Below are 27,818 nucleotides of genomic sequence, written 5' to 3' on the forward strand. Positions count from 1 at the left end.
TTTCTGCTCCCGCTCCCGACATGGGGATCCCTGAGAGCTTGCCTGTGTCCCCAGATGTCGCCGCGGAGATAAATCGTTTCTCAACAAAGATGCTTACCTGTGCACAGGGCCTCGCCTGCAGAGGTCGGCACCCTCAAACCTCACTCGGTTGTTAAGTGATTGATGGCAAAAGTACGGAATATTATGAATAAGTAAGATTTTCTTTGCCATGTGTACTCATGATTTAAAAATTATTTCCCCTGTGCATATGCTCAAAAATATGTCAACTTGAAAGAAAACAACCCAACGAGGATATTATAATTCTTGCTAATTAATGTCTGAACTTCTTTCCCCTCAATGACTTCACACACCTGTTCACTGTAAATTTCCCAGGAACTTTTTACACTATATTAATGTTGTCCAGAACTTGGACACACACCTGAGGTTTTTCTGAATTTTAATTATTCTCAAGTCAATTTTAATATTCTGAATAATTTCAGACTTGCCCATATGTCTAATAAAATTGAACTTTAAAACATTATGAAGTTTTCCTAGGGTTTTTTTCAAAAGATAATGTACAGCCTGCCTTTATAAATGCTTTTTAAATTGTTTTTAAAAACTCCTTTCACTGAAAATTTTCCTATTTGTCTCAAATCTTATCATTCCACAATTCACTTACTGGCTTTTCTCCTGAGCAGGGGCTCACAACTTTCCAAGGAGAGCAGGAGTTTTGCCACTCTATCAAGACTGCCTTCTGCTGACCTTTCAAGTGTCAGATGCTGTGGTTTTGATCGATTTTCCTGCAGCAATTTTCACTTTGCTTCTGTCTCACTCAGGAGTTATTCAGTCCCAGCTGTGCTACCTTAGAAATTTGTCTGACATCCACTTATTTCTTAAAACATGTTTGGTTAAGGTATTTCAACACACAGGATATTACTTTGTTGTTATCATTTAGCCATTAAGTCATGTCCAACTCTTTTTTGACCTCAGAGACTGTTGCCACTGGGCTCCTCTGTCCATGGGATTCTCCAGGCAAGGATACTGGAGTGGGTTGCCATTTTCTTCTCCAGGCGATCTTCCTGACCCAGGGGTTGAACTCAAAAGTCTCCTGCATTAGAAGATGTTTTTCTTTTTTTTTTTTTTTTTTTTGTTTGTTTTTTTACTGCTGAGCCACCACAAATCAGGTAGTGATGGTTCCTGTTGAGACAATCTACTGGGACTTGAAATTTCAAAATAATATTCTTTAAAATAGAAGAGGAGGCCTTGTCCATATCGGCAAAGTAAGGTTTCCATTTTGTCCCAGTAAGCAGTAAGCAGTGTTTACTGTTTAGCCTTCATATGGGAGTTTTATTGCATAGGAACTTAAAAGTCAGGCTTCCCTGGTGGCCTGGTGGTAAAGACTCTGTCTGCCATTTCAGGAGGCGTGGATTTGATCCCTGGATCGTAAAAATTCCCTGGAGAAGAAAATGGTAACCCACTCTAGTATTCTTGCCTGGGCAATCCTGCGGACAGAGAAGCCTGGCAGGCTACAGCTCATGAAACCATGAACGTGTCAGACACGGCTTAGTGGCTAAAGAAGAACTACAATCACAACAGCCATTTATTAGTTATTGGCAGTTACTGTGTGGTAACATTAAAGAGCCGGCAGCAACAAAAATGCTTAGATGGGCATAGGGGGCTTCCCTGGCGGTTCAGCTGGTGAAGAACCCGCCTGTGATGCAGGAGACCCGGATTCAGTTCCTGGGTGAGGAAGGTCCCCTGGAGAAGGAAATGGCAGCCCACTCCAGCGTTCTCGCCTGGGAAACCCCATGGACTGAGGAGCCTGGGGCTCTACAGTCCATGCGGTCGCAAAGAGTCAGACTCGACTGAGCAACTAACACTTCACGCTTCAGAAAGGTATAAATGCTGATGGGCTTTCTGACGTTAAAAATAGCCTTTCTGTATGTTCACCTGTTGATCATTTGGGTTATATCCAAATTTTAGCTTTTACAAATAAAGTGCTGTGAACATTCTGAGCGGCTCTTTGCATGAACATCTCTTGCTGATCAATCTGGTTTGACGTTTATCAATTTTATTGATCATCTCAAATAACTAACCCTTTCCCCCATCAGTCTTCTCTATTAATTTTCTCTTTTCTGTTTAATTGCTTTCTAATTTTATCATTTATATTCCCTTTCTTTTCTTTACTTTGAGTTCAGTTTGGTCTTTTTAAAAAATTTCTTGAGGAGGAAACGTAGGCTGTTGATTTGAAATATTTCTTCTTTTGTAACGCGGGCACTCAGTGTGAATGATTTCCCCAAGTACCGCCTTAAAGCCTGTGATACAAGGGGGAGGCCATCAGGTGGCATCATAAAACAGAGCACCCAGCTGCCTCCTGATAGCACTGCCCATGGGGCCCTCTCAAGGGGTGTCCTTGCAGACGAAACTAGTAACCCCTTCATGACTGCACTCCCTGGACGCAGCCCATGGAAGAGCCATGTTGCTGAGTTTTACGCTCTCCTGCGTCATTAAGAGTGAGGTTCTAACATGCTTCAGCGAAAGGCTGGCACTTGCCATCTGCCTCTGCAAGGATTAATTCACAAACTGCCGTGACCGCTGACCTTCAACGCCCTCTGAAATGAGCTCAGGGTGGAGATCAGGAATGAGGCGCTCTGTGCTCTGGGAAAAACTGCCAGAACACGTCTTTAGATAGCTAGGTATTTCCAGGAGAAGATTTTATGAGCTCAATTCTTGCGTCTCCTCGTGTCTAGAAAAGCACCCAAATCTTCCGTGGTGACGTCTGCTCCTCAGGACCAGCAGTAACCTTCACAAGCTTGGCAGAAACTGTCTGCAAAAACGTGTTCTTTGCTGCGTGAACTGCCCTTAGCACAGCTGCGTGTGCACGGACCTCCCCATGCCTGTGCAGAGCCGCTTCTCAGAGGCCTCTGACACGCTGCCTCCCGGCTACGGTCTGCATTTTGCCCCAGGTGAAGCTTAATTCTCACACTGTGCTTCTCGTCTCAGTGAACATAAGCTCTGGAGTTCACGTGCAGGAAAAGTCAGCCCTCTGGTGTACCATGTGCATGCGTATCGCCGTCAACTGAGCAGACGTTTTGCGCAGGATCCTGTGTGTAAGAGCTGCTCTCATTCTCTCACTTCATCTCCATGGTGATCTGTGTGAGGTGTTGGTCCTACGATAATGCCATTTTCCACACCAGGAAGCTGCGTCCTCCACAGCGAGGTTGAAGGTCATTCTCTGTGAGCGTGGACATGGGTTTATCCTAAGGTCTTTCTGATCCCAAATCACAAAGCAACCCTCTCCCTCTTGACTGCATCCGCAGCCTGTGCGCAGATAGGCAGGTGACCCCTCACGATTGCTGGCCTGGAGAGGTGGCCCCCAGTCGTGGGGCAGGGGAGAAGCCGAGCGAGAGCTGCAAAAGTGACAACTGCGATTCTCCCCCTTGTGAGAGACACGTCTTCTCCCGAGGGCTTCCTGGGAGAAGCCACCTCAGCTCATGAGATGGCCCAGCGGCGGCTGTGGCCAAATGGTCAGCCAGTGCCCACGGGCACCGACGGGCAAAGTGAAGCTCTCTTTATGCCCGTGTTCACTGTACTGTGTTCTATTGTTTGTGAACACACACACACACACACACACACACACACGATTTCACCCTCAAGCAAACCTTTAACAAAGGTTAAGTTAAATGGTCATGAATTCATACATCAAACATCGGAGCATAGTTGGGTTAAGGGTGGAAAATTGTTTAAATGCACACAGACACCCTTGGTCGCTCACAGGTAGAGCTTCCTGAGTGTTCCCTTGCAGCATCTGCCCTGAAGGGTCACAGGTCGAAGTGGAAGATGAGGATGTGTCGGGGGCGGGGGGTGGTCACCAGATGCCCCCACCTTCTGCGCAGCCAGGTGAGGGCTCACCGGGTAATCGTTCCCGGGAAACGTGCTTCTAGGCTGCACGTTAGATGCTCTGACCCATCATCTGTCTGAGGATCCGTCTGTTCATTCGACGAAGAAGCAATGCGTTACATTTTTATTCTCCCTGCTAGTCTGAAGCTTCGTTCATATCCATCGGCCATCCTGCAGCGGCTGATATCAGCACAGGTTTTTTTTTATTAAGTGCCGAATCTGCTCTGGGCGAGGCTGGCCTCGCTGTCACCCGGAGTGCTCAGCAGGCCCTGGGAGGCCCGGTGCAGAGGGGCTCCGCTGTTATTAAAGCTGGCCATGGCTCAGGGCTTATCTGTGCTCCATTCCCTCACCTCTGGGACCCTCTGCGCTGCTCGGGACTCCGGTTCTCCTCTGTTGGGAGGACAAGGGTTTTGTTCCAGGACATGAGCTCCGTGAAGACTCAGGGACGCCTCTCCAGTACTCCAGGCTAGAGGGGCCTCTGCAGAGCAGGCTGGGAGCATCAGGCTGATGTTTCAGAAACTGTCTGGTCTTCCCCCATTTCCAGAGAGAAGTTCAAAAAGCCCAGGTGACTCGCAGGCTTCCGGCAGGCGTCTGGCCGCCCGGAGCTCCTTGTTACACACGTGCACGTCCGGTCCACCGGCCCCCGGTGTGAGGCTGGGATGTTGGGTTCTCCCTGTAAACCTTGGGTTCCATTAGACGTGGGGCCTTTGTGGCGGGCGCAGGGCCCAGGGCAAGAAGTGCGCCCCTGGCCTGCCTGGAGGAACTGGACACCGTTAAACCTTCTCCCATGTCTGTCTGTGCAATGATTTGGCTTAAGTCTAGGGATGAGAGGTGCGAGGTAACAATCTCGAAGCTCGGATCCTTCCTGCCTCAGGGAGACTCTCGCCGTGACAGGGACCCGGGCCCAGAGGGCTAATGACAATGTGGGGAAGCTTGAGCTCACCCTCCTGCCTTGGAGCAGCACGGACGGGCGCCCCAAGTGCCCCTTGCCCTTGAGCATCTCAGAGGGCGATGGATCTGTGTTCCCTTTGCCCAGAAAGACTGTCCCGGCTGGTGTCCCCGCTTGAACTCTACCTGCGGCCGGCGCCGCTCCCTCAAGCCACCTGGGTTCACGGTGGCTGCACGGGCGCCAGCCCTCCCCCGGCTTTCAACATGCAGGACCCCTTCCTGAGCCACAGGAAGTGACCTAGTCCAGGTGGGCACAGCCCTGGAGCAAAACCCCAGGGACCCTCAACCCAGGGGAGCTGGACCAGAGAGAGACGCCCCTTCAGCCCGGAAAGGAGCGGGGGCACACTCCCCAGCCCGCGCCCGCAGCCGGCTCCCAGCGACAAGGGCCCCACGGGCTCCTCTGCCTCTGGCTCTCCTGCACCCTTTCCCTCACTCCTTTGTGGGACGACTTTCCCCATAAACCAGCCGTGTCCAGGCTCACATCTCAGGACCTGCTTTCAAGATCCCTCAAGTGAAAACAGACGCCGGGGTGAGTCCACACGCCAGCAGAATCCCCGCCTGCCTGTTCACGCTCATGACCGAGGGGAGGAGGAGGTCGAGGGAAGCAGCCTGCTCCTGTGGTTCCGCCCAGAGCTCCGCGTGTTGCGCGCCTTGTCTCTGCAGGTGGGGGGTCTCCCGCCCGACGGGCATCTGCCTTGGGGTTTTTCAAGACCTCCCCAGGGCTCCTCACGCGTATCAAGGTCGGGGACCACTCGCTGCAGAAGGAACAGGGTCCAAGCAGAAGCTGCTGGACCGTGAAAGCCGAGGAAATATTCTCATGGTAGGAGGGATGGAGACGTGGGTTTCTCACTGGGTAACAGGACTCAGCTTATCCCCTGGGTGTGTCCCACTAAGTCTACCCTGACGGTTTTTAGCTGGGGAAGTTCTGCCCACCTCTGCAATTCCATTCCTTTCCAGCAAGGACAGTCCTCACGACTGCAGGGTCCTTAGATCCCCCGTGCCCCCACTTACCACCCTTTAAAATGGGCCCATTCCTGAGGGCTGTTCATCTTTGTGACTCTTTGCAGAGAGCATTAGACTTTTCAGTAGGAGACTGAGGGACTGAGATGAGTGCTGGGATGTGAAAATAGAGATGATCCCTCCCGATTATTTTTATCTTGTCTTAAACACTCAAGCACGGAGACAGGCAGACCAATTAAGCTTTCGTGGGAAGCTGTGCATGTCTTCCAACCACAGCAAGTCTGGGGTTATAATTCCCGGCTCCCTACAATAAAACCGTTTCAAGGGTAAATAAAAGGCCAGTGAGGAAGATGGCTGGTTGAGAACAACTGTCTCACAGTGACCGCCTCGCACACACACTGTGCGTGAGCAGAGCCTGCCGGCCACAAACGGGCTCCACTGGGGCGGCCGGCCGTCGCGCTCGCTCCCAGGCCTGGCGGGGTGTGCGGCCTTCCCCTGGGTCATTTGCGTCTCGGTCTTGTTCCCTTATAATCTGCACAGACCCCCAGCCTGGTGGCCACTGGCCCTCAAGGCTGATGTGTGGGGGGTGCGGGGGCTTTGTGAGGCCGCAGAAGGTCCAGCCTGGCGGCTGCTGTCCTCTGGATGCCACCCGGGCATGAGTCACACGGCCCCCAGGGTCCCTAAGTCTTGGGGGACGTCCCCCCTCCTCCAGCTCCCAAGGTCCTTTGGGGGGCAGGGGGGGAGCAGAAGAAACAGGCCCATCACAAGGCCACTCAGGGGAAACTTATGCCACGTCCAGTAGAGCACGTCCTCCTCCGAGTCGCCGCGAGAAGATCACCTTCTACAAAGCCCCCAGGCAGGGGGTGTGCGGGTCTCACTGATCAGAGGAAGGCACTCTGTCAGCTCACATCTGTCAGAGCCTCCATCACAGAAACAGCCAAGCGACGCTGGCGGGAAAGTGGGGCCCCGGGGCCCTGTTGGTGGGAATGCGGCACGCAGCTGTTGGGGAAGCAGCTCAGCTGTTCCCGAAACCTTAACCGTGCAGTTACTCCATGACCAGCAATTCCATTCTGCATGTACACCCGAAAGATTGAAAAGCAAGGACTCAAAAAAGGTGCCCCATTCACAGCAGCGGAAGGGTGGGAGCAGCCTACCTGTCAGCGGACGCCGGGCAAACAAGGCGCGGTCCATCCCCAAGGTGGATTACGGTTCAGTCTCAGAAGGGAAGGTGGTTCCGACACCTGCTGCAGCATGGAGGAACGCTGAGAACATCCTCAGCGAAATAAGCCAGCCACAGAAGAAAAAGCTCCGCGTGATTCCGCTTGCACGAGCTCCCTAGAGCAGATTCATAGACTCAGAAGGTGGTTTCCAGGGGCTCAGGGAGAAGGTGGAGTGAATGTTTAATGGGGACAGAGTCTCAGTTTTGCAAGCAGAGTTCTGGCGACGGTGGTGATGGGTGCACCACCGCGTGCCTGTTAGCGCCACTGGCCTGCGCGTGTGAAGCGGTTAAGACCGGACGTTTTCCGTTGCTGCGCTGGCTGCTCAGTTCTGACTCTGTGACCTCAGGGACTACAGCCCTCCATCCGTGGGATTCTCCAGGCGAGGACACTGAGTGGGCTGCCATTCCCTCCTCCAAGGGGCCTTCCCGACCCAGGGGCTGAAGCCGGGTCTCCTGCATTGGCAGGCGGACTCCTTACCGTCTGAGCCACCAGGGTAACAAAGAAGAAAGCAGCTCTCCACCCCGGGGACGAGGCGCTCTCGAGGTGGAGAAGCTGGTTTCCACCCCCGAAGGCGCTCACTCCCCGCAGCACCCATGGCGGCCGCTCGTCCTCCGTACACGGGGCTCTGGTCAGTTTCTCCCGATTCGAGGAGGGCCGAGCACTCGGTTCCATCATTCGGGCCTTTGCCTATTTCTCCGGTTTGTTTGGGTTTTACTTTTCCTGCCTGTGATGCTTATGGCTCTGCTGGAAAATGTCACTTGGTTCACACCGATGTTTCTATTCATCGGGCGTGTAAGCAACATAGAATGCACGCGCAACGCCCCTTGCACGTTTCCCTGGAGTTTATATCCATTGCTTTTAAGGCAGATTTGATCCATAATGCTTAGAGCACGTCTTCTTTGGAACCATCATACCTAAGTGTCAGCTGAGTTTTTTTCTCCTTTACTGGTTACTTTTACGAGGCTGTTCCCTTGAAAGAAGCTCAAAGAGCTTTATAAAAATCCACTGTATGAATCTTTCTCACAGAGCAATGCGGTAGAGAGGGAAGTGGCAGGGTTCTTCCCGTTATGAAGAAACAGTTGAGGGAGTGGAAAATTCCAGAAGGAGCACGCCTCCTTGAACTGCCATACCCCACCCTGATTTCCAGATACGCTATGGCTTTTTCCTCAGTCTAGACTGGAGACGTTTACAGCAAGAGGTTGGAACTTTAATGAAACGCTCTGTTAGAGGCAGACTTCTTCAAGCCTGGCTTACACATACGGGGTCACGCATGCCTTTCTCACGGATGTGCGGATGGGGGCAGAAGCCAGGTTTCTGGCTCAGAAAGAACCTGAGCTCTGAGTTTAGATAGGAAGTCCTCAATCTGAATAATTTTTAACTTAAAACCCGGCATTTTTATGTAACACAAAGGAAGCATAAACTTTCATTCCTTTTCGAGTTTCATAGCATTTTTGGCCACTCTTATTAACAGAGATAGCAGTGTCTTAAATATTTTGCTTATTAAAAGCAATATTATAAAATGCCCTTAAAAAGTATATTCTTTAGTGAGCTCTCACTAAAAAATAACTACTCAGAAGTTCAGCTCACTATTTGGGGACCAAAGTAAATAAATTCAAAGTCTTAAAAAAATGAGATTTTTCTCTTATGCTTCTTCCCAGCTTGAAGGCTTCCGGGGGAGCTCTTTGGATTGCTGGGTTATGTTTTCTCTGGGATTTTAGTTTTAACACTGGTTCGCATGCACCCTGGGGCGCTAGCTCAGCTCGGCCACCAGGTGGCACTGTGGTCATTCACCAGCGCCCGCGGCGCCCGGGCCGGCCAGGTCGCCCAGGCATGTCCAGCCTCCAGCGCTCAGCCTGCGCTCCGTTATTATTTTTTGATTTATAAAGCGCCATTCCTCCGCAGATTCCCTGGCCGCAGCTGCTTCAGAGAAAGCATTACCCAGCAAGGGGAGCGACCCCGGCAAGGCGTAAGGTGGTCTGATGGACGCGCACAGGTGGACATCTGGAAAGAAATCTGCTGACCCAAGGGGCCCAGCGGCCAAGGCCCCGGCCAGCAGGGGAGGGGCCAGCCCCGGGGCCAGCCGTGTCCCAGCTAGCACGGAAGGCAGCCCCTCCAGTGGGCACATGTGCAAATCTGTTCCCGTAAAAGATAGAGGCAAGACTTCCTTTGGTGGTGAGCAACCGAAACACTGCAGCTGGGACCTGCTGGGCCCGGCTCAGCCTTTGTGTTCTGTCCGGGCGCTCAGTTCAGTCTGCAGGGAGCCAAACACGCTCCTCATGGTTTAGGGAACTGGTGCAGTTGAGACCGAGCGGGCCGGGAAGCTGGGGACACCAGGGACCCTGCTTCTGGGGACAGTGCTCTGAACAGGGTGGTCATTACAGGTGGGGCCTTTGTAACAGCAGCCGAAAGCTTATAAACCCAGTTCTGGGACGTTGGAAAGGGGGTGAGTCATGACCGTGTGTGGGCCAGAGGGGAGCGCGTAGACGGGACGCAAACAAAAAGCAGAAGCGTGATGGAAACAGCGTGACCGTGGGAGGCCGAGTGGAACCTCGGGCTGCGAGCTGGCGGCCCGACAACACAGGTCGGAGGGGGGGTCCACCTCCAGCGGTGCGGGCACCCACGTGCTCTAAGTCCCCACCCATCAGACCGCCTGCCCTGAGCCCCCGCCCATCAGGCTCGCGCCCTGAGGCCCCGCCCATCAGACCGCCTGCCCTGAGGCCCCGCCCATCAGACCGCCTGCCCTGAGGCCCCGCCCATCAGACCGCGTGCCCTGAGGCCCCGCCCATCAGGCCTGGTGCCCTGAGTTATGCTAAGCAGCTCTCCCAGCAGTCTAGCGCAGCAGCCGTTGTCATCACTGCTTTAGAGAGGAGGATGCTGAAGGCCCGATGGTCAAGATTACGTGGCCAACGAGATACGTCTGGGAGCTGGAGCGAAGGCCCCTCGGCTCCCAGGTGCCTTGGGGGCACCGAGGTGCGTCCTAAACAAAGCGGAGACGCGGGCGGGCATGGCCGCACAGAACCTCGGAAGGGTTCGCCTGCATCCCTCAGGCTTTCCCGCTGGCCGGGAGGAGGAGCGTCCAGAGCTCGCGCCTGTCTGCCCTCCTCCCCGGCTCCAGGTGGGAACCGGGCTGCTGTGAAGACCCGGGCCCAGGGGGTCTCCTGCGGCCTATTTTCTGCTGGGAGTCACTCACAGGGCGCGGGAGAGAGGATGAGCCCCTGCTGGTCACTCCTGGGGAGCCTGTCCGACAAGCCGCGGAGGGCGGCCTAGCGCTGTCCCCGAGGCCGTGGCGGTGCACATTTGGTGGGGGGGGGCGATAAACTGTGCCCAGGAAACTTGCTTCTCTAATCGTGAGCCCTGCAGGCCGAATACCTTATCCCTTTAGTTTGTTGCAATTTTTAAAACAAGACCATTGTTCAGCTGTAGGCAGGAAACCTCCCTGCTACAAAATTGCAAGCCCCCAAGAATGATGATGTCTCTTAAGTTCCTTGCAGTGATGAAATGGCGAGCGAAGGATTCAAACAGGGAGGGAAAGCTTGAGCTCCCGGGAGAAGAGAGGTGGGAAGACTGGGAGGCTGGAGACCGCAGCCCCCCCTGACCGAGTGGAGGAGCGAGGGGAGCCGGGAGGACGTGGACGGATTTGCTGAGGACGTTATTGATGAGCAGAGTGCGGATCCCTGGTCCTCACGGGATGTCTAACCTGACAACGGGAAAGACCGAGGAGCTGGTGGGGATTGGCCTCCAGCTGACCTGCCAACTTCTGGAAAGAGAAGGCCGGCCACAAGGGGAAGGTGCGGAGCCGGGGGAGGAGGAAGCAGAGAGCAAATGTGGATGGCGCCGTGGTGAGGCGCGGGGTCCTCTCTGCCCCACCGCGTCTAAGGAGACCCGCAGAGAGGAGCCCGGTGCTGGGTTCCAGTGGAGACAGGCTGGAGCCAGGCTGCTCCGCGTGGGGCGGGTGGGCTAGGGTGGGCTTGCACCAGCGGGGGCTGCACAGTTGCTGCAGCTTCACACGCCTGCTGTGGGACCACCTTCCGGCGTCCACAGCTAAGTCTTCCCACCTCCTCTGACCCACGGTGACGTGGAGGCCGTGGAGGAGAAGCAGAAGGAGCACGGCCTTCTCTGGCTTTGCTGGGGCTGATCAATGTCCAGTAAGTACCTTCTTTGAAAAATGACTTTCCCCAGCAGGTTGTTTTGGAAGTGAAAGTGACTCAGTTGTGTCCTACTCTTTGCAACCCCGTGGGTTGTAGGCTGCCAGGCTCCTCTGTCCATGGGACTCTCCGGGCAAGAGCACTGGAGTGGGTAGCGTTTCCCTTCTCCAGGGGATCTTCCCGACCCAGGGATTGAACCCAAGTCTCCTGCATTGCAGGCGGCTTCCTTATCAGCTGAGCCACAGGGAGGCCAGGTTGTTTGGGAGTGTCAGGATTTAAAAAACATCGCCTGTTCTCTGAGTCCTACTCTAACCGTGTCGCTGTAAGTTACGCACGTGAAGTGCCAGACCTTCCCGGGAGGTTGACACCGCCATCTCTGTGCTGAGATGTGGACACGAGGCCCCTGGAGACGCGGGGTCACTTGGGGCCTTGGCTGCTGGCTGCAGAGCCGGCATTGGACTTGGGTCCAGACTCAAAACTTGGGGCACATCCTCCTTATTTCCGTAAACACAAAATAAGAAGAAATAAGAAAGCACACCTCATTTGCTTCGTGCACGTGACGTTACTGCTTTTATAAAATACAGTCTGAAAAACCATCTCAGATGTCATCAGCCATCGGCAACCAGGAACATTTCAGTGACTCTCTGTGAAGACGTCTCTCTGCTGCATTCATTTCAAGATGAACTTGTCAACACACAGGTTTCTCCTACTTGAAAACCAGTCGCAACACATCTCGTCGACCAGAAGTGTCTGGCTCTTTGGTTTTCAGGTTTGCCCAGTGGGGAGGGCCTGGGGTTTCCGTGGGGGGAAGGGCCTCCCTGGCTTCAGGGAGCCTCACCCCCGTGTCTGTCCCCCACCCACTGGGGCAAGGCTGCTGCAAGCATCTGTGGCCTCTGACCCGCTTCTGAGAGGGGGTGTGATCTGCCTCTGGGGGCAGGATTCCGGGGACAGGTCCTGGAGATTGACAGCCACGTCCACCCTCATCTGCCTTGACTGTGGGGATTTCCCTCCAGCCAGGCCCTCCAGGAAGCACTTTCAATATTGTCTAGAAACTCCACGAGGCGACATGATGGTCCATTTTCCACACGAGGAAACGGAGTCGCTTGGGTGGGAACGCAGCTGAGAAGGGCCAGGGTTGGCCCCCAGGCCTCTGTACCTTGGGGGCCTGCGCTCGGCGTCCCTTCAGTGTGTCCCTGAGTCACGTCGCCATCGCTAGGGGTGGCTTTGCGTGGGAGAGGTCTACAGGAAGCTGCGGTTTGGGGAAAGGAGGAGTTAGATGCAGCAGACGCACACAGGTGCTCACACACCTCGCGCCAGCACAGGGCCTCCCTCTCTCAGAGCAGCCTGGGAGTGAGCAGCCGGGGCTGGCCAGGACTCAGAGCCCAGCGCCCGCCCGCGTTTGGGAGCCAGCACCAGCTGTGAAGGCGCCTTTGTTTTCCTTATTGTGCAAAAGGTGTTCTGATTACCATATGTTTTTCTGAGTCAGACGAGGGAGGGAAGATGTTGGCTATGAGATGGTATTTGTGAAATCCCAGTGGAAGAGACCATAAAGTGACTTTAGTGCTTGTTTACAAATACTTTCGGGATCTGAAGGAGAACGGACTGAGCCATGGTCACTGGGAGAATTTCTCTGGCAGGTTTGTAAATGCTGATGTTCAAGGAGTTCAGGAGAATGAATAATGAGACAGCTGCTCGGGGACTTGTATCAGTCAGGAAAATGGGTCATGCTGCATAACAAACAAGCCCCTGGGTCTCCTAATGCAATAAAAGCCGATCTCTTATCCAAGTGCAGGCTGGCTGGCTCACAGGGCAGCTCTGCTCCCAAGGATGAGCAGGGGTCCTAGCCGTTTCCCCTGTGGCCCTGCCAGGGAGCTGCCAGGTTTCAAGGCTGCCACACTGAAGAAGTGAGGGCCTGAGGGCGGGTGGGGTGCTTTGAAGACCATATTCCGATGCCAAAACCAGAGGTTTGGAACCACTTCAAGAACAAGCTCTAACTTTCACATTTGATGAAGGCACCTTGAAGAAATGTGAAGGTTAGCTCTTTTCTCACCAGTATATAAACATATTTGGGAATAACAGGCCCAGAACTGTGGAAGCGGAATGGAAATCCATGATGAAGAGGAGCTGTCATAAGATCTGGAGCTCACCTGAATCCAGGGTGGTCTCACCTGGAATCACCGCTTAGCTACCTCTGCACAGACTCTTCCCAAACGATGCCACCGCCGTGGATTCCTTGTGGATGCATGTTGGAAGGAACCAGGATCCTACCTACGACGACCTCTGTCTGCAAAGAGCAAACATCTTGTCCCTCATGCCTCAGACATTTTTTATGAAACAACCAAGTTTCACCAAGGAAACTGGAATTCCCTGGGTTCCTTCTGGACCCCACTTCTCCACATCCCTGCCGCCCCTGTCCCCCTCCCTCCTTAGAGGACACAGCTCTGATTCACCCGATGCGGTCGGTCCCTTGTGGGTCACTTGCTTATATAGTCATTACACTTCTGTTTTCCATAATAAAGGCATAGGATTGATTTCTGTATTTTCAAAATTTACATAAGTGACATCCCGTTGTGGGCATTGATTAAGACCACTTAGTATATTCAACATTTTGTTTTCAAGAGCTGTTCAAGGCATAAACTCAGTTGTTCCCTTTAATAAATATTTTGTGTTCCATTATATTGGCTCTTGATGTTGGAAATTTAGACTGTCTTCAAATTCTCCTCTTACAAACGAGTTAGTGAATGATCATCGGGGTTCATCAGAGAAATGGGACCAATTGTGTGTGTGCGCGTGTGTGTGTGCGTGTGTGTGTGAAGTAATCATGTCTCTATCCACGTAGGTATAGAACCCACTCTCTCTTTATACATAATATATATAAACACATATTTTTATATGAAATGGTTGTAATATATACAATCACAACAATTCTCAGAATGCTCAGCTCAGCTCAACTTTGAGGCCTCAATTCCACAAGGATCGTTTCCATTTTATAGGCTCAAACCCTCCAAAAGCAAGTCCTCTGGCTTAAAAAATCCACTTGCAGTAACTCTTCCAGCCCCGGTCCCCGAGTAGTCACCGAGGTCCTCTGTGTCCCCGCCTGCAGCATCCGTCTCCTCTGTCGCCCCTGGACCTCTCAGCCCTAGTTTCCCACCTCAGCGCTGCTGACGCGGGGGCGGAGGAGTCCACACCAGGGGGTAGGGGGTTCCTGGTTTTGGAGGCTGTTCAGCAGCCTCCCTGGCGTCTACCTGCTCGATTCTCCCCCTCCCCCAGTTGTGAAAATCACAGCTGTTTCCATTCCTTGCCAAATGTCCCATGAGGGCAAACCTGCCCCAAACTGAGAACCAGTGACTTAGTCAAACCCCCTCGGTAGAGTCCCCATGGCAGATGCTCTCAGAGAAAAAGCCAGCTGGCCCACTCTGCCCGCAGGCGCTGGTGGAAAGGACGGAAGGATGTGCAGCCTGACGGGCCCTCCAAGGTTGCCCTGGAGCTCTAGGTTCTGAGTTTATTTCTCTGCTGGCTACACTTAGGAGGGATAATTTCATGAGTAAAAACGATATGGTCAAGACAAATTGAGAGCAAATAGAGAAAGAATCTGTCTTTTATTTCTATGGCAGGAAATGATAGGAACCTGAAAGGGAGTTTGCTTAAATTTTTGTCTCCCTAATTTAATTTTCTCTGTTGTTTTCCCGGTGGGGACCAGGCTTCCAGATGTTACCGCTGCCTTTTGATGTTCAGGGGGCTCCGGACAACCAAGAGCCGCAAGCATGAGCCCCCTTCTCCGCAGGCCAGACGCGCGTCAGTCACTGCCACCTAAGACGCAGGGAAGAATCTGGAAGAAGCAGGAATGTTTTCCAAAGAAAACGCACATCGTGAGGTCCGTTCACAGGCTATTTTGACCCTAACTCAAGGGAAAGTTTTTCCCCACGGCCGGACTCTCAGTTAAGCACATTTTAGAGTCTGACCGCTGACTTTTCCTGCAGTGCGCTAGGAAAGAGTGGGCGTCACAGAAAAGTGTCCTGAAAGCAGAGAAAACGGTTGTTAGCCCCTGATGGGAGAAGACAGAATAACAGAAACAGGAGCAATAAAAACCATCTCACGACCCCAAAGCCTTAGGGGCTCGAGGCTAGCTAATGTGCAGCGTAAACTGCACAGACTCTTCATTTGTGCCCTCTCTCGCCGTGAGTAAGGTTACAGCGCTCACAGCGCTGGAGGCCTACGGGCGGCGCTGAGTCTTTATCAAAGCAAGTTTGTGTTATGTTCATGATAGTCAGTCTTACGGGCAGGGGTGATGGTCACGCAAGAGTGTGAATGTATTGACGACCACTGAACTGCACGCAGACGTGATGAGCATGGTAAACATTATGCTACGTATGTCACTATCATTTAAAAAATCAGGTCTTAGGAGGATTGGGAGGTTTGTAACATATTTTGGAAAAAAATAACCAAAACGTATATGATTCAAAATAAAACGGTGGTGCCTAGAAGGGTAAAGCAGACTCTCTCCTCGTGAGACGCTCAGGAACAGTGTCTCCTTTATCACAGAAACTTGATGATCATGATGTCACTGGAATTTGTTCAAAATCAGCAAGCAAAAACACACACACACACAGAGCAAGCAATCAGGTCCTAATAGAGAGAATCAGATGTCACGATTTGGGGACTGGGTTTTTTTTTTTTAACTGTGACAGTGAAATATGACTACAAATCTTGTGGTTTGATAGCAGAACTTAAAGAAAACCCATGTTGGATGACTGGGCCCGTTTCTGCGGCTCCTCTGATTCTGCGGCCTCAGGATTCCACCGCTGTGCGTGGGGTGATTCAAGGATGGATAGGTGGACTGTCTGCCTTGACAACGGCGAGCAGATTCCTGGCGGCCAGCACCGAACACAGCAACCCCCGCAGGCCCCCGGGAGCGGCGGCTTCTACTCAGAGGTGCGACCACTTGAGGTCGGTCGTCACCCTGTTGACCGCAGTGTTAAGGACTCACTCACGCTGCTGTCACGGTGCCGGGACCACGCCAGGGACTTGCTGAGGCGCTTTGTCCGGTCAGATGAGGAGGTCACGTTGGGTGCTGCCTTCTTCCTGCTGCCTGATCTTGCCGTTTGTTTTGCTCGATGTTTCTGCTCTTCCACGTTAAAAGGGGAGGAATCCTGAAAGCACAGACCGTTGACCGAAGTGGGGCAGGCTCTGGAGACTTGGCTGACTTGTGTTGACCACTGGCCCTCTCATAATTGTCTTTTTAAGTCAGGGAGCTTCAAGCCTTTTTTTTTTGAGAAAACAAGATTTTAAGTTTGGGGTTGGAATTCTAACGTTGTTTTTGTTTTGCTTAGTGAGAAATTCGATGCTCTGTAAGTGACTTTTCAAAGGTATTTCTTTTCTGTGGCTGCGCTGGGTCTTTGTTGCTTTTCTCTAGTTGCGGCAAGTGAGAGCTGCTCCCATCGAGGTGTGCAGGCTTCTCCCCTCGGTGGCCTCTCTTGTTGCGGAGCACGGGCTCTAGGCACTCGGGGTTCAGCAGTTGTGAGATGGGGGCTTGCTTGCTCTGCAGCCTGTGGGATCACTCCAGACCAGCAATCAGTGCATCCTCTGTGCTGGCAGGCGGATTCTTATCCACTGTGCCGCCAGGGGAGTCTCTGCAGATGACTCTTAAATAAGTGCTAGTTGATGGGGGCAAGTAGTTTCATTCAAAACTCTTCCTCCCCATCACATGTGGCTCTCAAAGTCTGGTCCTCAGGACCGGGGAGGAACTGGCGCAGCTGGAGGCATCCTCTGCTCAGCAGAGAAACGGAATCAGCCCACAAGTCTGAAAAACTCAGCCGTTGGTCCACGTGGGGGCTCTGGGCGGCCAGCGGGGATGGAATTCTCTGAGGAAAGAAAGGATTTTTCTGAATCATTTCCTCAGGAGGGAAATAACCACCCAATTTTAGCCTCAGGCTTTCAAGTTATTTCTCCAAATCTCTGGAGGTTTTTCAGATCCAGTTCTGAAGGTTTTTATAAAAGCGAAATGGCCCTGAAATCTCCTGTCCAAGTGCAGAGCCCCTCGCTGAATGGATGGGGTGTGATGCGGTTTTCTGAGAGCTTGTTTGGATTTCAGGAAGTGAACGAGATAAGCTGAATGGCCTTTTCCTGCTCCGACTCTTAAAAAAAAGAGTCTTGCCCAAAAACGCTTGAAAGAAACCACTGACATTTCCTAACTTCAAAAGAACAAAAATCTAATGGGGGAGGAAAGAAAATCACAATTAGAGGCCCAGGACGCGGCAGACACAGCGAGCGGCAGCGCCGGTGGGGCAGGGTTAGGACCAGCGCTCGGTGTTCCAGAGTCTGTCTGTATTCACATCTTGTTTTGTGTTTGTTGGACTTCCCTGCTAAGAGCGTGACACAGAAACGCACCTGTCTGGTCTGTTTCCCTTGCCCCTCTCCTCTTTGCTTCTTGCTTTGCACTTCACCATCAGGGGAGGTAATCTTGGCGGGTGTGTTTGTGTGTGTGCTAGAGGTTGTTTCAGGGAAGTTCTGTGTTGGTGAACGAGGTGGTTTAGGGCTGAACTCGATTTCTGTTGTTTTTGTGGAGATGGAAAGGCAGCGTGATGTCCTGATCGTCACATGAGATCCTTCAACATGGGCAGAATTTCCAGGGAAGCCCACCCCAGCCACCCCTGAGCAGCTCCGGGCTGGACTTTCCACCCTGAGAAAATGTGGTTATTTCAGACACCTCTCATCACCCAGTCCTGAGACACTCGGAAAGAGCAGGGGAGCAGCACCCAGCCTCTATTTGAGGGCAGGAGAGAAGAGCTAATCTCTGCCAGGCCTGGGCTGAGACCCAGGGCGTCCCAGAGCCCTCACCCAACAAGCTCCAGCGCAGCCCGTGAGACGACAGGTGACTCGTGCTCCCCCTTCCCTGCCGTGGAAAGGCGTGACTCCAGTGCAGGGCGTGGGCCTTATTCTCAGAGTCAGGGTTCACAAGCGATGCCAAGAGATGCAAAACTCCCAGCCGTTGCTTCTGTCAGTCCTTGAAAGCTCAAGGAGGCTCAGCTCTAGGAGCTAAGAGCTAAGGTCCAGAAGATCGGGGAATAAAAACCAGTTCTTTCACGGCCTCGCCGACTCGATGGACGTGAGTTTGAGTAGACTCTGGGAGATGGTGGAGAACGGAGCCTGGCGTGCTGCGGGGATCGACCCACAGGGTCACAAAGGGTCGGACATGGCTGAATGACGACCAGAACGTGGTCCGTGTTAACCTGGCACGTTCAGGATAGGAGAGTAGCTGTGAGAAAGTAGCGAGTGCTCCTTTCCTGCGAGGTGGTGGCGCCCACAGTCACTCCAGAAACAGTCCCTTCCCCTGGGGGCAGGAGGGGGCCCTGTTAATCTCTTGAGCAGGAAAGCGCCTCACAGCTGCTCCGCCCGGAAGAGCCCTCAGCCCGCTCGCGCCCTGCTCAAGCCCGGCCCCATCGCCGGCTCTCTCCTCCATCCCCCCGCGCTGTTGCTGTCAGGCTTGGAGCATTTTCCTCCTCCCCGCATGGACCCCACGCCCTCAGAAACCGACTCTGGCCAAGTCACTCCTTGGCCTCTGAGAAGCCTGGAGACCCTCTTCCATCCAAAGGACATTAGAAATGGCATCTTCTGACCCTCCCTGGACCGGGCTCAAGGGGGTGACGTCTTTCCTTCCCGGTGCCCTCGATGAGCTCCTTGGAGATGCTAGTCCCGGTGAGTCACGCGTGCTCAGCACTGTTGGGGCTGCCTCCTGGGGGGGCTCCTCCTGCCAAAAGGAGGGGGCCCGCCTTGGCAGCCCCTCCACCCCACCTCACACCGCCCGAGGGGGCAGGGAGGGGGCTGGGAAGGGACAGGACCCTGCCTTTCCCGGCACAAGTACTTCTCTCATCCCTGGAAGCGCTTTCCTGCTGAACTTCGGAACGCGGTTATTTTGAAGTCAAGCCAGGAAATGCTCTGGAAACAGTGATGGGAGCTTGTGCTGGAAGCCGGGGACACAAGCTCCATGCCGACTCTCCAGGCCTTGTTTATTTCATGATCTGGACTGACTTCTCAGCTGTAATCGACACCACCCACCACCTATGAACTTCCCAGAAACGTCCGGCAGGGGAGGGGCGGGACGAGCAGGAATGCCCGTGGCCGCCAGGCTCCAGGTCCAATCTGTCACGGCCGGCTCCATAATTCATGTAGACGACCTCCTCAAATAAGCGGAACTATTGGCAGCGAACGGTCAGAGCGAAGTCCCAGTTTTATTACAGGACGGAGTCTGTTACACGATTGGATTGCAGAGAGAGTTGACGCGTGAAGACCCAGCTGGCCTTTACATTTCGATATTTTGCTCATCCTGGATTTTTTTGGTATTAATTTTGATCTTTGAAAAAAAAATATTGTACTAGGAAACTTAAATGCGTATTACTAAATGGAAAAAGCCCGTTTGAAAAGGCTGTGTGCTGTGATTCCAACTCGATGGCATCCCAGAAAAGGCAAAACGATGGACACAGGGACGAGATCAGGGGCTCCCAGGATTGGGGGCCAGGGAGGGAGGCAGGGGTGAACAGGCAGGGCACAGAGGATTCTGGGCGGGCAGTTAGACTCCTCCGTAGGACACTGCGGTGATGAATACATGCCGTTAAGCGTCTGTCCGAAGCCTTGGAATGCATAACACGAGGCGTGAACCCTAATGTAAACAGCGGGCCCTGGGTGCTGACGGCATGTCAGTGTAGGATCATCGGTCATAACGACTATATCCCCAGTGGGGGTGTCGATAATGTGGGAACAGGGCATGTGGGGGGGGGTAGGGGGCAGGCAGGAAATTTCTGCACCTTTCTCTCAATTTTGCTGTGAACCTAAGACTTCTCTAAAAAATGGAGTTTGATACAAACATTGCATTAATATGTTATTTATCTGGGGCATTACCGGTACGATGGGGGCAGAGTTTCAGTTTCACGAGACGGAAAGAGTCCCGGGGAGGCAGAGATGGGGGCAGGGCAGCGTGAACTTAAAGCCGCTGAACCTAGAAGTGGTTAAAAGGCACGTTTTGTGCTGTGTGTGTTTGATCAGAATTTTGATGCACCACTTATCTCAACGGCTGAGTTTTCCGCCCCCTCCCCTCCGCCTCAAGTTTGTGTCCTTTTGGTCTCGCCCTCGTCCTGGCCCCGCTTTCCCACCTCTGAGAATCTGAGCGCTGCGGGGTCGCAGGTGTGAACACAACACCTCAGGGGGAGCCTGGCCACACCTGACCGACGCAGACAGCAGCCTGTTTTATTTTGTTTTGCTTATGGCAGCGGCTGCTGCTGCTGCTAAGTCACTTCAGTTGTGTCCGACTCTGTGCGACCCCATAGACGGCAGCCCACCAGGCTCCGCCGTCCCTGGGATTCTCCAGGCAAGAACACTGGAGTGGGTTGCCATTTCCTGCTTCAGGAGATCTTCCTGACCCAGGGATAGAACCTGTGTCTCTAGGGTCTTTTCTTTAAGAGGAGGCTCTTGGATGTAAAATCATTCTTCTCCGTCTGGCTTACCGTGTATTCAATGTGCATCAGAAATAGAGGATAAGAGTGAGTGAAAACAGTGGAAGGTAATTGTGGAAGGATGTAAAGGAGGCTGCTTTGGCGGCTCAGATGGTAAGAACCTGCCTGCAGTGCAGGAGACCCTGTTTGATTCCTGGTCAGGAAGCTCCCCTGGAGAGGGGAATGGCCACCCACAGTAGTATGCTTGCCTGGAGAATCCCATGGACAGAGGAGCCTGGGGTCAGGGTGTGTGTGGCTACAGTTCTTGGGGTCACAAAGAGTTGGCCATGACTGAGCAGCTAACACTTTCAAAGGGGGCTGTATGCATTTTCCACCGTGGAATAATGGACTAACACAAACAGTGGCTGAAAGCTAGAATTTGTTATCTCGATATTACTGAAGTCTCTGTGGGTCAGAAGTCCAGCACGGTCTGGCGGCCTTCTCGTCTAGAGTTTCCGAGCTCATGCCCCTCATTGGCAGGATCCAGTTCCCTACGGTTGCAGGAGTTGGGGTCCTTTTCCTTCTGGTGTCAGCAGGGACTTGCTCTGAGGTTGCGGGGGTCACCTCCTCACCACGGGCCCTTCCCCTCTCAGTCAGCAAGGGCATGTCAGTTCCTCTCCGGCTCTGAATCTCTGAGCCCACTGGGTCACCTCCCCGTGGTAAGGTCAGCTGACTTGGGAGCTTACTGACATCTGTAGAGCCCTTCGCAGCAGGGCTCGGGGTCACCTTTACCCGAATGGCTGGGAGGTGTGCACACGCTGCGGATGGAGGTCTTGGAGCCCGTGTCCTGGGCGTTGAGGGGAACAGTTGTGGGGTCTTCGAGTCCTGTGCTGGCTCCAGCCCCGCAGACAGGGTGCCTTCTACTCTCCGTTAACCACGGAGGGCCTCGGCGCTGCAGAGTCGTGCCTCCAGGGGCAAGAGAGAGCGGTGTGATGCTTGCTATGTTCCAGGCCAATTTGAGCCCGGGACAGGACCACCCACGCAGGTGATAATTGTGACGATTTTCGCGGTGATCAGATTACTGGCTGACCCCGTCCCCTCCTGTCACACCAGGCCCCCAAACCCTCCTCAGATGGAAGTGATTTTCAGAACTTGACTGTGCTTGAGAGGCAAAGCCCTTGCGAGCCTCTTACAAACACCATTTGGCGTCCACCCCCTTGCTTTCCGAGAGCGCAGTGTCTGAGTGGCGTCTGCGCGATGACTGCGGGCTGATGCAGCTCACGGGTGCCTATCTTTCTAATGGACGTGGAGCAAAGACAAAGAGAAGCATGTGGGTTACCGACTTTGCAACTGGGGTTGGGAGCGCTGACTGAAGTTTATTTTTGTTCTCTCCAAGCAGAAAGGCTGTGTTCATAGGGCAACTGTAGCAGAACGCCCTGCCTACTTACAGCCTCAAAATACTCCGAACAACTGAAAATCCCTTCTGAGTGGTGCACACTCCGTGATGAACTTTCACTTGTTTTAAATTAAGTTTCCAAAGCTCCCTAACTGCTCAGGTACCGAGAAGAGAGCGTCTCCTGCCCGAGTCCTGAGATGTGAACTTGGCATACAGCTGGCTGCTGTCATCCAGGAAAAGGATGAGGAAAGCGTTCCTTTCCAAAAGCTCGGTCTCGGGTTTCAGGGGGGTTCGCGATCCTTCCCTCCTCCCCTCACCCCAGACCCTCGCTGCCTCGCGAGTCCCTGTTACAAAGGCAGGGCCCTGTGGGTGCCCATTTGCCGCCCGCTGGCTGCGCTGAGCGGCACCTGGCCCCCGTCAGCCGGTCAGCACAGGGGCTCACGCCTGCCACTCGCCCCCCAGGTGCACTTTCCCACAGTCCAGGCCCCGCAGCCCCAGCCCGTTCCTCACGGCTCCCTGTGGACTCCTGGCCTTAGCACCCCAGAGAAAGGAGGGCCTTCCTTCAGACTATCTCGCGTCCAAGTATTTGCCAGAATTCCTCCAGCTGCTCCCCATGGACACTGGCTCCATTGCCGGCATCATCTTCGTCCTTGGCTTCCTCTTTCTCCCCCGCCCTCTCCCGCCACCTCCTCCAGGAAGCCCTCGGAGCATCTGTCCATCCTGAAACGAGGCCCAAGGTGACAGGCACGTTCTGCCTCTCCCACAGCCCTGTGACTCCATTGTTTTTTGCCCTCCATGGAGCTCATCTTCCTTCTGTGACCTTGAATTCAGTGACACTTCTGGCAGATAACTGTCCGAGTCCCTTCAGATTTGCTGGAGGCAGCCCCAGGCCAGAAAGAAAAATGGTCTAGGAGCCCCTCTGGCTTCTGTGCACCCAAAATGTAACTCATTAGAGGAGAAGAGGTTTAGGATGCTGCCAGATGCGCTTGCCAAAGCAGGGGGGCACAGCCAGAAGAGAGACTCCTGGAGGCGGGGGACAGGGTGGGGAGGGGCCGCCAGAGAGGCGGCAGGCCCCCCTGAGGAGCAGTGCCCACGGCCCAGGAGACCCTAGCTGCACCCAGGACACCAGGCCCTGTCTTGGAGGGAAGAACCGGATCAGCCCTGAAGGTCCCCGGAGGGACCCATCTGTCCCTTCCTCGTGGCTTCTATAGGATGGGTGTTTACTGCAGTATTTAAGAGCTTAGTAAGAAATACCGTTAGCCTATGTCTAATGACTTCTTTTGCTTGAAAGTAATATTTCTTTTTTTTTCTGAATATAACTGAGAATTTTCATGGGTTTAAGCCACCCTTCCAGTTGATTAGCGGGAAGCAATGCTTTTTGCCCTGGTTTTCTAGCAACATGTTATACATCCTATGGGTTTTGACGAATGTATGATGGAATACGGCTTTCCAGGTGGCGCTAGCGGTAAGAACTTGCCTGCCAATGCCGGAGACTGAAGAGATGCCGGTTTGATCCCTGAGGTGGGGGAGACCCCTGGAGGAGGGCATAGCACTCTAGTATTCTTGCCTGGAAAGAATCCCATGGACGGAAGAGCGTGGTGGGCTACAGTCTATGGGGTCACAAAGAGTTGGATGAGACGCAATTGACTAGCACTGTGATGTCATATGCCCCCTGGACAGAGTCATATAGAGTAATTTTGCCCCTAAAAGTCCTCCGCGCACCACTGTTTATCCCTCGCTCGTCCACCCCCAACCCGAAGATCGCTGATCTCCCCGCTGATCTCCCCACTTTTTATGCGGTTCTGCCTTTTCCAGAGTGTCGCGTCCCTGGGATCGTACAGCACATAGCCTTTACAGACTGGCTTCTTCCATTTAGCAATGTGCTTTTAAGGTTTGGAGGCAGAATTTTATGCAGCAACAGATAACCCAAACACTCAACAGGTGTGTCGCTTAGGAGACCAAACGGGATTCACACACGCGGCTCTGTTAACTGAAGCCACCTGACTGCAACCGCTAAGAAGAGGAGTGTTTCCATGGCAGCTCAGCAGCACGGGGCATGAGATGACACACAGGGGGAGGCGCGTTTATCTGGAGACGCTTCAAGCCAGCAGCTTGCTCCAAAGTAGAGAAGTTCAGCTGAATGACCATCATCACAAGTTAATACCAATTTAATGCCATCATCACACTCTTTCGTGATCAACCCAGTAAACTGTAAAGGAAATCAGTCCTGAATACTCACTGGAAGGACTGATGAAGCTGAAGCTCCAATACTTTGGCATCTGATGCGAAGAGCAGGCTCATTGGAAAAGACCCTAATGCTGGGAAAGATTGAGGGCAGGAGGAGAAGGGGACGACAGAGTATGAGATGGTTGGATGGCATCACCGACTCAATGGACTTGAGCTTGAGCAAGTTCTGGGAGTTGGTGATGGGCAGGGAGGGCTGGTGGGCTGCTGTCCATGGAGTCGCAAAGAGTCGGACACGACTGAGCGATGGAACTGAACTGAACTGGACTGGATGCCATCAACACTGTTACACGGCATGATGTTCTACTAGCACTTTCCCCAGCTACACACGTGGGAGTACTAAGACACTCAGTGGTGTCTGACTCTGTGACCCCATGGCCTGTAGCCTGCCAAGCTCCTCTGTCTGTGGAATTCTCCAGGCAAGAATACTGGAGTGATTTTCCATGCCCTGCTCCACAGGGTCTTCCCAACCCGGCGATTAAACCCACGTCTCTTATGTCTCCTGCAGTGCCAGGTGGGCTCTTTACGACCAGCGCCACCTGGGAAACCCCTCCTGATAACACGTACGCGCACGCGCACGCACGCACACACAGTGTTATTTTCCCTACAGAAGCAGGAAGTCCAGCTGTTTTGAGACAGAAATATTTAACTTTTAAAACAAAGAGTTTCCTCCGCCCCACATCAGAACCCAGGAGGTTTTGTTGGGCGTCCCTGGCCCCAGGCTGGCCGTGGCTCTGCACTTGCCGGTGGGTGGCCTTGTCCAGTCACCCCGCTCTGCGCCCCACCTGCTCCGTTCAGCAAACAGTGAGGTTAAAGGAGGTGGCCAGTAAGATCTCTTCCTGTTCCTGACCTGAAAGACAAATTCAGCAAACTTACTGACCTACATATAAAAATCTCATGAGAATCAGTTGCTTTCCTGATTTGTAGAGAAAATTTTCTACATTACAAGCTTTTACCAAACTCACCTGGGGTCTCTCAGAGTAAAGCCAATCCCCACGCCCTGCGGGCGCCCAGACTCCAAATGGAAACCTCAGAGTGGGTAAACCCCCGACGCACTCCATGAAGGCCCGACTCCTGAGTGCAGGGTGAGCAGGTGGCCATGTGCTCCCAGTTTCTCTTTAGCACAGATTTTCTTTTAATATGAATTGGCAAACAGGGAGTTATATGAAGTACAGGCAAGCCAGGGAATGCTTCTGGCTTTTAGAGAAGATTTTAAACGAGAGTAGACGGACTATAATAGTGATTATTAGGGTTAGGGTCATCTGTTCATTCTTCCTTCAAAAAACCAAACACACAAACAAGTATACTCGAGCCCATCATCCCTTCCCATCATCTCACACCTCCAGTTCCCGCTTTTCACAAAATAGAACTTTTCTGAGAAATGCTATTCCTGCACCAGCTCAAGAAAACCCTCCTCGGTAAACTCTGCCCTATGGCGCACCCGACGCATTCTGGTTTACGACGGCGCCGGACTTCTCTCTCTCTCGTCTCGTGAGGGTTTGGGGTGCCTCGTGTCTGCTCCAGTGACTGCTGGAGCTTCTTGAGGACAGGAATTAGCGGGTCTGTGTTGTTCCCCGCGTTCGAACGCTGGGCTGTGTGCAAGCAACTACACCAGACATGCCACTGGGAGTGTGGGGGGCACAGCCTGCCCACTCACCCCCGCGCCCCCACGTGCCCGGGGCACACCAGCCCCTACGTGGCCAATAAAGGAAGTTCCAGAAATGTGGTCACCACGCGAGCAAAAACAGGCTGGAGTGGATGGTTGCGCAGCGAGTTTTGAGCTCTGAGCTGCTCTGCTCATGATTCCAAAACAGCCACCCTGTTCAATAAAAAGATTCACTAAGTAAATAAAGTAGCTCTGGACTGAATAAATATCCATGAGCCCATGCTGATATGAACAAATGATTGAATAAATAAATAAATGGCTGAAGAGAGACAAGTCTTCTCTGCAGAAAATTCCACATAATTTATGGAGACATTCTGTCCTCAAGGAGACAAGCAGAGCCCCAACCCCTAAGTGTGTGGTGTACACAGAGGCTTCCTTCAAGGAGGACAGTGTGTGTGTGTGTGTGTGTGTGTGTGTGTGTGTGTGTGTGTGTGTGTGTGTGGCGGGGCTAGGGGGCTAGAGCAGCTTTGCAGTGGAGAAGCCTGGCAGAAACAACCTTAGCCCGGACTTACGGTCAGTATTAACAGTGACAAGCCATCTTAACAGTATGTGCCCTTCACAGGAGGTGATGAAAATGGCATTTTGCCTGTGGTCTTCCTCCTCAAACCATAATCCCAGCTAATCATGAGGAAAAAACCCTGGACATTCCACAAAATTCCCAATCAGCCCTCCTCAACGTTGTCCAAGTCATCAAACACCAGGAAAGTCTGAGAAGCCGTTACAGCCCCAAGGAGCCTAAGGGGATGGGGTGGCCTTATGCCATCGGGTGTCTCGGGGGTGATCCTGGGGCAGAAAAGACGCCAGGAAAAAGCAAGGAAATCTGAATAAAGTGCCAGTTCCGTTCCGTTCAGTCGCGTCCGACTCTTTGCGACCCCATGAATCGCAGCACGCCAGGCATCTCTGTCCATCACCAACACCTGGAGTTCACTCAGACTCATGTCCATAGAGTCGGTGATGCCATCCAGCCATCTCATCCTCGGTCGTCCCCTTCCCCTCCTGCCCCCAATCCCTCCCAGCATCAGAGTTTTTTCCAGTGAGTCAACTCTTCGCATCAGGTGGCCAAAGTATTGGAGTTTCAGCTTTAGCATCATTTCTTCCAATGAACACCCAGGGTTGATCTTCTTTAGAATGGACTGCTTGGATCTCCTTGCAGTCCAAGGGACTCTCAAGAGTCTTCTCCAACACCACAGTTCAAAAGCATCAATTCTTTGGCACTCAGCTTTCTTCACAGTCCAACTCTCACATCCATACATGACCACTGGAAAAACCATAGCCTTGACTAAATGGACCTTAGTCGGCAAAGTAATGTCTCTGCTTTGCAATATGCTACCTAGGTTGGTCATAACTTTCCTTCCAAGGAGTAAGCATCTTTTAATTTCATGGCTGCAATCACTATCTGCAGTGATTTTGGAGCCCCCAAAAATAAAGTCTGACACTGTTTCCACTGTTTCCCCATCTATTTCCCATGAAGTGATGGGACCAGATGCCATGATCTTCGTTTTCTGAATGTTGAGCTTTAAGCCAACTTTTTTGCTCTCCTCTTTCACTTTCATCAAGAGGCTTTTAAGCTCCTCTTCACTTTCTGCCATAAGGGTGGTATCATCTGCATATCTGAGGTTATTGATATTTCTCCCGGCAATCTAGATTCCAGCTTGTGCTTCTTCCAGTCCAGCGTTTCTCATGATGTACTCTGCATAGAAGTTAAATAAGCAGGGTGACAGTATACAGCCTTGATGTACTCCTTTTCCTATTTGGAACCAGTCTGTTGTTCCATGTCCAGTTCTAACTGTTGCTTCCTGACCTGCATATAGGTTTCTCAAGAGGCAGGTTAGGTGGTCTGGTATTCCCACCTCTTTCAGAATTTTCCACATTTTATTGTGATCCACACAGTCAAAGGCTTTGGCATAGTCAATAAAGCAGAAATAGATGTTTTTC

The 27,818-nt window shown here is 52.7% G+C and overlaps 1 long non-coding RNA gene across 1 annotated transcript; it reads left to right on the forward strand.

Moving 5' to 3' along the window:
- The first annotated feature begins 18,549 nt into the window (after window positions 1–18,549).
- On the forward strand, window positions 18,550–19,572 carry LOC138425205 (uncharacterized). Its single transcript, XR_011251119.1, has 2 exons — window positions 18,550–18,847; window positions 19,032–19,572. It is a non-coding gene; the product is annotated as an uncharacterized lncRNA (long non-coding RNA).
- Window positions 19,573–27,818: the final 8,246 nt, after the last annotated feature.

Source organism: Ovis canadensis, chromosome 20, assembly GCF_042477335.2.
Source record: "Ovis canadensis isolate MfBH-ARS-UI-01 breed Bighorn chromosome 20, ARS-UI_OviCan_v2, whole genome shotgun sequence".
NCBI classification, from domain to species: Eukaryota; Metazoa; Chordata; class Mammalia; order Artiodactyla; family Bovidae; genus Ovis; species Ovis canadensis.